Below are 8,548 nucleotides of genomic sequence, written 5' to 3' on the forward strand. Positions count from 1 at the left end.
TACTTAAATTATAGTTTAATTTCTTTATTCTTTATAATAAGTAAATTAATTTTAATATTATTTTTATTAATTTAATAATTTCATATTAAAATTTATCTCAAATCAATAGCAACTAAAATAATTAATTTAAATCTAAGTGATTAAATTATTATAAAATATTAAAATTAGAATGGTTAAATTAATTTAATAAATTATTATAATTTTTAATTTATTAATAATTTTTAAAAAATAATATTTTATTAATAAAAACATATTAATTTTTAATTAACGAACTTTTGTTAATAATATTGAAGTAGTTTTCAAGTTTACAAAATCTTGAGTTCACAACTTTGTTAAAATTAATATAAAAAATTAACTTATTTTTTTATAAAAGTTATTTTTTCAATTTTAACGAAATACTTTAGTTTTATTAATTTAAAAATAAACTTTTTATATTGTTTTTAATTTTAGTATTAAATTGAATTAAAAACAATTAAACTCATGATTGTTTTATTTCAAATTTAAAATCGAACAAATAAAAAAAATAAATGTTTAATATAAAATGTTAATAAATAATATAATTAAAATAAATTTAATTATAATTTTTAAAATAATAAGTATTTGATTTAGTAAAATAATATTTTATTTTTTTAAAATAATTATTAAAATGATAAAAAAATTTAAATGATTAACTAATATTAATAATATTACAAATATTTAAACTATTTTTATTAATTAAATCGTTTAATTAAGTTAATTTTTAAAATTAAATTTAATATAAAAGTATGAAACTAAATTGATAAAACTAAAAGATTTTCTTAAAATTAAAAGAAAAAAAAAACTTATAATAAAGTTTTGGGTTTTAATCATTTATCCTATTTTATTTAACTTAGTTATTTACACATATAATTTATTTTATATACTGATTTGTAATACAAATTAAAATTCAAGAACTTTCATTAATTATTTTTTTTTCTATTTCATCTGTAACGCCCTCACTTTAGATAGTTCATACATTATATTGTTCCGACGATTAACGTCTGTCCGGACGGCTAGGATGTCTGGAATTATAGTTAAACTAAAATGAGGAAACATAAATTGAATAAATATACACAAAGAAAAATTAAAGAAAAGCAAAAGAAACGAAGTACGACTCGGTTAAATAAGCCAGAGTCACAGCGATGGTTGACCCGATTGGGAAGCAACTGCGAAGGCAATTGCTGACCCTAAATTCGCAAGGAATCCTAGAAAATAATTTTTGAGACCTAATTAGAGATTTATTGAAGTGTAAATGACATCAGAAAGGTCAAAGAAAATTTAGGGGAATTCAATTATCAGTACAGACCAAAAATAAACCGACAAGCATAACAATGACATTTTGATCATTTTAACCTCAGAGTTAAAATTTGACCTGAATGTCAATTAAAATAATAGAGATTAAAATACATAAAATAAATAAAATTAAAATTTATGAATTTAATTATGGAAATAAGAAAAGAAGAAAAGAAAATTAAATGAAATTAATGACATCATAAAATTTTCTAACCAATAGGAATTCAACAACCAATTAAGAAGAGATAAGAAAGAGTTAAAAAGAAGACAAATTGAGTTAATTACAAAAAGCTATCTTCTTCATTTCTTCTCCATATTGCCGTCCACCATAGCCAAGAAACCTTCTCCATTTTCTTTTTTTTTTTTTAAGCTCAATTTTCCTAAGCTTTCTCTACCTAAAACCCTAAACACCCTTCACAAAAATTAATCTCCACATCAAGAGGAATATTTTGATGATCAAAAAGTGAAGAAATTCCAAAGATTAAGTAAGCTCAAGAATTGTTTAAAGAGGTTAGTGTACTAATTCACTTCTATTTCTTTTCTAAGCATGACAAGCTTGCTAAAATAAGTTAGATTGATATGAAATTAAAAGAAATTCATAGGGATAGGAACTTACTAAATTTCGGCAGCCATGATAAGAGTTGTGGTTTGATAGTTTTGATGAAATTAGTTGTGTTTATTAGTGATATTGATGAGTAATTGTGATGATCAAATTGATTGGCATGTGTTTATATGAATTGAGAAATGTGAGTTAGGGTTTTTGACCTAACTTTAGGGAAATTGATGTGTGACTTGAAATTAATAATGTTGAGATGATTTAATGACCATTAGAAGTGCCATGTATGTCAAATGAAGTTTGTGGTGTTGGAAGAATTGAATTTGGGAGTGTTGATTTTTATGCAGGAAATTCGGACATTTGAGTCCAGTGTATTGTTTGAGTTATAACTAGAGTTGTGTTGCTCCAATTGGTGTGAGGCTAATTGGAGATGCAACCTAGGACAAAATGCACCGTTTTTCATGAAAAAAACTCTGCTCAAATTCTTTCAAAATCTTGATCAATTTACTATTCCAATCCGGATATCCAAACACTGAACTCAGAAAAATGACCAAATAAATAGTACGTGTTCATTTGGCCATAACTCCCTCTAGACAAGTCTAAATGACCTGAATTTTATACCATTGAAAAGCTTAGACATAGGATTACAACTTTCATTGAGAACACCAAGCCTAGAAATGTCTCAAACAAAATGAAATTGTTCCCTCAAATTATGACACCAAACTGACCTGCACCATTCTGCCCAGAATTTCCTAGACTAGAGCTCACCTGACCAGTTTTGACAAAATAGCCATAACATAGTCTACAAAAACCCAAATTTAATAAAACTAGTGGCAAAATTTCTATAAGACATAGATCTACAAAATTGGTCTTTTGACCCAACCCTAAAAACTAATGAAAATAGGTCAATTGACTATGTTAAGTTAACATATAAATTTTGAAAATTTCCAAAAGAATCATTTGACCCCAGAACACTCATTTAGCTATATCTCCTACTAGAAAACTCTAATTAGGTTGAGCCATACTGATCTGGAACCCTAAGAAACAGGGCTCCAACTTTGTTTTAGACTTTGTCCTCAAATTATGAACATAAGAACCCTAAAATGGCAGTCAAAGTTTCTGATCTGAACATGAGTCCTGGTAGAACAGGGTACATAAGTCCAGGCTAGTGATTTGGCCATAATTAATTTTACAAAACTTAAAAAATTGTAATAAAAATTTATGAGTGACTAGAAGAAATAGGGTAACAACTTCTATGAAGAACCTTAGGAGTAAAAATGACTATAACATGATCAATTAATTAGACAAAAACATACTCTAGAATTTGCCAAATTCTGGACCTTGAGAAAGGTTCATAAAATAACTTAGCCTATGATATGAAACAAAATAGAATAAGTTGTTAAGCATAAAAACAACATGAATTAATGAAACTATAAGTATGAAATAACACTATTATGCCCAAAGTACACCTAAACTCATTTATATAGCTTGGATTGATTGGTATACCAATTAGAGATAACATATTGCAGTATTGTCCACAGGAATAATCATTAACAGACAATATATGTCTAAGATGATTGTTCTGCTGGCTTTATACCTGCCAGATGGCCATAGTGCCAATTTTCATTATTACTGGCTTATGCCTGCCCGCTGGCCCTGTGCCTAATATGACCGTTGTATAATGGGAAGACATACGGATGTCTAACTAGTATACTCTCGTGTATCCAGTCTTTATAGTCTGTCATAGGTTATTTGGGCACAGATAAAAGCAATAAGCCATAAAATTTGAATAAGTACATGAGAAAATCATTAATATAAAATTCATAAGACTGAATATAAGGTACATGCACAGTAAAGATTCTTATTAACTTATTTACTTCCAAAGCTTTCTAAACACGCAAAAGACTATGAATTTATAATGTTTTATATTTTATTATAAGATTATATGTAGAATAATTATTTTAGTTGTTTAGATTATTTTTCCTTTATATTATGCACCACTAAGCGTTATGCTTAGCGCATTGGTTTTTCCATCGCATAGGTACAGGAGACCCACAGCTGCAGCAGTAAAGCTTAATCTGGATTTGATTAGATCTGTTACACGGTAGATTGTCACCTCAGCAATCCATTTTGGTAGGGCTCATGTAGATATTAGATTTTACATTTTTGTATTGTACATAATTAAACAATGATGTAAATTATTTTTGGAATGTAAATAAAAGTGTAAATTGTTGTATATGAATTTTATATATATGAATGTAATGCAGTATTTTATTTTCTTGAAAATTGATATGAGCATGAGGAATAATATGATGAATGAATAAATGTAAAGGATATGAATTATTTTAACAGGTAACATGAAAATCACCATGCACTAATAGAACAGAGGAGACTTTGTCTGGGTCTCCCTAAAAATGAAATGGGATATAAAAAAAAAAATACAAGTGAGATAATAAAATTAAATGAATATTAAATTAATATTGTAAACGATAAGACAGGATAGGGTGTTCTGGCACCGAATGTAGCACGCCTTATTTGGCTACACTGTAGATCAGGTAAGGGGTGTTATATTTATTGGTATCAAAGCAAAGGTTTAGGCGTTCCTAGGCATAGGTAGATAGAAAGATATAGTATGCATAACATGCATGAGCCCTTATTTAGCAGTCAAGGTAACACTAATGCAGATTTATTCTTTGTTTGTTTTATAAGATTGATGGAGTCCGATCCTTTAGAGGAAGGGTCTTACAAACCAGTGGAGGAGGAGGAGATTAGTAGTCATGCACCTGTTCGTAGTCAGGGGCGAGACAGGAGAGAGGAGTCATCCCAGAGTACAGCGGGTAGAACACAGCAGGCGTTTTTGGAGCAAATGACTTAGATGCTCCCCCAGTTTACCAGAGCCACCCCACATCCTACACAACGGTCCCCACTAGAGAAGTTAAGAAAGTATGGGGCCGTTGACTTTATGGGTAAGAAGGAGGAAGACCCATCCACTGCTGAGCATTGACTAGAGCAGACTGAGAGAGTGCTGAAGCAGTTACATTGCATGCTAGAGCAGCAGCTAGAGTGCACTTTGTCGTTACTACAGGGGGAAGCCTACCAGTGGTGGGATATAGTGTTTGGAGCGGTACAGCCGACGAAGCTTACTTAGGATTTCTTTCTGAATGAGTTCAGAAAGAAGTATATTAGTCATATATACTTAGAGGCCCGAAGGAGAGAGTTTCTGACCTTGAGGCAGAGACAGTTAACGGTGTCTGAGTATGAGAGGGAGTTTATGAGGCTGGGTAGATGTGCACAGAAGGTAATTCCTACAGAGGCAGAGAGGTGCCGTAGGTTCGAGGATGGACTGAATGATAATATCAAAATTATGATGGCACATGAGTATACAGATTTCTCCCGACCAGTGGCTGCATCACTAAATGTAGAGAGAGTACGAAATGAGGAGCACTCTAGGAGAGATAAATAGCGAAAGAGGAGTTATGGACAAGGTCAGTCCAGTACACCAGTTTCTTAGAGTAAGAGGCCCAAGGTTTCCTAGGGCCAGGGCCAGAGACAAGGGTCTCAGTTTACTCAGAGGGGAGGACAGTCCAGAGCATCAGTGGAGAGTTCTCCAGGCACCGCAGTAGAGGGATTTACCCCCATACTAGTTGTCGAAACCACATTTTGGCCGATCCCCAAAATTAATAAACTTTGAAACCGATCCCCAGTACTAAGTCTCCCTTTGACAGCTAACCACATTTCCGATCTCTCTTTGTTAGATAACCATATTTCTGATCTCTCCTCACAAGGAATTGAATCAATGCTAAGTCCTCACATCAGTCAAAGCCTTACCGGTCTATTAAATCACTCACCGATCTCTCAAACCCATTGTCGAATCTCCTGACCAGTCAAGTATATTCCTGATCTCTGTTGACATACGAAATTGAACTGACACTAGATCTTTGTTACCATTTTTGTTGCCGACCCCCTTTCAAAAGTTTAAGAATAATCAAAGGTTCCGTTCCGGTTTAATGATGATCCCGATCTTAAATGTTCAAGCCAAATTTCTAATTTTAATCAAGTCCCGTTTAGCGATGGTTCCCTACCGATCTCATGCTTATTGTGTTTTCTGATCTGTCATACTTAGGTTAATAATCACTTTCAGTTATCTCAACATACTCGGACAATCAAGTGTTTAAATAATTTAGAAATTTTCCGATCACAACCATTCATCGAACAAAAGAGGCATTCCATTTCATTTCATTTCAAGATTTTGTACAAGTTATTCAGCTGGAGGATCACCCCCAGCCTGATTTACATTTTGTCCGTCCCCTCTCTCACCCTCAGCCTACTCCTCACTCTCCTCACCTTCATCCTCGGGAGCCAGGTTGGCCATCCAGGAGAAGTCCTCTTCAGGGTAACGCTTCTTGAGCTCAGCTAGGAGATCTCTGTGAGCATTCACATAAGCGCCGGCCACTCCAGTCACCATCTCTTCTTCTTTCACCTTGAGCTCCTCAGCAAGGTGAGCGAGTTGAGCAGCTTCATCGGCCCGGAGCGCTTGCACTTCTTCAAGAGCATGAGCTTGCTCGGCCAGCTTGTCTTCATAGTACTTCATTCGCCCCTCAAGTTGAGATATGTAGTCCCGAGCGGATGATAGTTGGGATCGGAGGGAAGCTGCTTTATGCCCTACCCTCTCGACCTCTTTACCCAGGCGATGCGCCTTCTCCCGTATGATGTGCTGGTTCACCAGGCACTCCACGTTCAGGCTCATGGATCGGGTCAAGATATCATCAAGGTTATCCGGAGACAGCCTATCCCGATCTTCTCGAAGACAGATAGAAGACGCCAAGACCTTAGCGAAACCAGGTTCTCTCGAACCGTACGATTCTTCTCCAGCGAGTGGATCAGAACTTGAGCTCCGCGGGAAAGGGGCCTCACCTGTTGTTGGGAAGGACCCCCTTCCGCACCCGAAGTAACTGGAGGAGGAGGAGGTGGCTCCTCCTGGCGAGGGGGTGATCGGACCATTTCTATGATCGGCGGTCCTGAAGGTTGAGACGAGCCTTCTCGTATTTCTCCGGGCTCATGACGAGGTGTCTGCATCTCCTCGGCCCGCTTTATCTCCCGTACCTTCCTAGAGATCTCCCTCTTTCATTTCCGGCTCTCCTTGGAGGCTTCGCCGCTTGCCATACCTGCACAAAGAAGAGGTCAGGGAGATCGCTAAGGTCCTGAGATCTGAGATGTAAAAAATACCGATGCCGAGGTCAGAGAGCTGAAGCCCGCAATCTTTGCCGGTGATCAATTCCATAGTCCAATGGTGCAGTTCGGCGGTCACTGCATCCAAGCAAGAGAACTTCTCTCGGGACGCCTGCTACTTCAACTCCATCACCATTGCGCCCTCTTCCCTATTCAACACGAGACGCTTCGGAATTAAGGGGCCTTGGTAGCTACCACGAGGGAAACCTCAAAGCCGCTCGAATTTTACTCCTTAGAATGAAGAAGCGGTTCTTCCAGCTTTTTCAGGAGGAGGGCGATCGATGAAGAGCCCGCAATGTGGCTTCGCTGAAAACCAAGACTGCCATCCTTTCGACGAGTTAACCTATGCAATTCGGAGACTACTTAAGGCGAAGGACGAAATCCCATAGCTCGGCAGAGGCCTCATAAGGCTACTAAGATCCGCCACGAGTTCGAGTGAACTTGAGCTATGCACACTTGGAAAAATTTTAAGACTTCCTTAAAGAAGTCGTCAAGAGGGAACCGCAGCCCGGCTTTCAACTGTTCTTCGTATACCATAATCATGTCGTTCTCTTCGAAGAAATGATCGGCCGGAGATCGCCGTGACACCGGATAAGTTCATATGAATCGGGCTCAATGTTGTACTCCTGGCTGAATGACTGCAGATCGATTTCTTGAAGGACCGATGGCAGCTCGTCCATGGGAAGATTCTCTCTCCCTGAAGAAGACGCATGCCTTGATAACGTCACTTGTTCCCGAGCTAGAACGGAGACTCTAGGAGGTTCAGGTCGCGCCCTTGGCCGGACCACCTCTACTTCATCAGATGACCACGAGAACTGGATGGAAGGAGGGCTCGCCGCTCTCTGACCTTCGGCGCCGCTCATTTTCAAAGGAAATAAAGAATTTGAACTAAAAGAAGGATCAAAACCCTTACCGAAGCTTGATCGGAGTCGGAAGAGCTTGAGAAAATGAGAGAATTTTGAAGTTGTTCGCGAGAAGCTGAAAATGACACAAGAGAGCAAATGGCTAACCCCCACCCCTATTTATACTCGTCCGAGCATTTAATGCTCACGGCATCCCAGGCGGTGCATCGATCAGTGAGATCTGCCAGCTGTTTTTGACACGTCTCATGAATATTCCGGAAATTCTATAAAGAGATCGGCTAACTAGAGATCGGCAGATTAAGATAAATCTTTTGAATTGCGGATCGGTTTAGGGTCATTTAAATTAAAGGTCAGATCGAGTAAATACTTCAGAGATCAGAAAATAATTAATGCAATAATAATAAGATGATAATTGACAAAATAAAATCTTTATTTCCAAAAGGTCGGATTACATCATTTGGGCGATCTCTAGAGATCGGATTGCATTAAAATTGGACTACATCATTTCGGTGAGATCAGATTACATTGAAAATAAAATATATCATTTGGGCGATCTCAGAGACCGGTGGAACATCCCATCTAAAGGGCC

At 36.5% G+C, this 8,548-nt stretch overlaps 1 long non-coding RNA gene across 1 annotated transcript; it reads left to right on the forward strand.

The window, feature by feature from the left end:
- The first annotated feature begins 1,651 nt into the window (after positions 1-1,651).
- LOC131174165 (uncharacterized) lies at positions 1,652-4,153 on the forward strand. Its single transcript, XR_009144412.1, has 2 exons — positions 1,652-1,821; positions 3,909-4,153. It is a non-coding gene; the product is annotated as an uncharacterized LOC131174165 (long non-coding RNA).
- The last annotated feature ends 4,395 nt before the right edge of the window (positions 4,154-8,548 follow it).

This window comes from Hevea brasiliensis, chromosome 15 (assembly GCF_030052815.1).
Source record: "Hevea brasiliensis isolate MT/VB/25A 57/8 chromosome 15, ASM3005281v1, whole genome shotgun sequence".
Classification (NCBI taxonomy): Eukaryota; Viridiplantae; Streptophyta; class Magnoliopsida; order Malpighiales; family Euphorbiaceae; genus Hevea; species Hevea brasiliensis.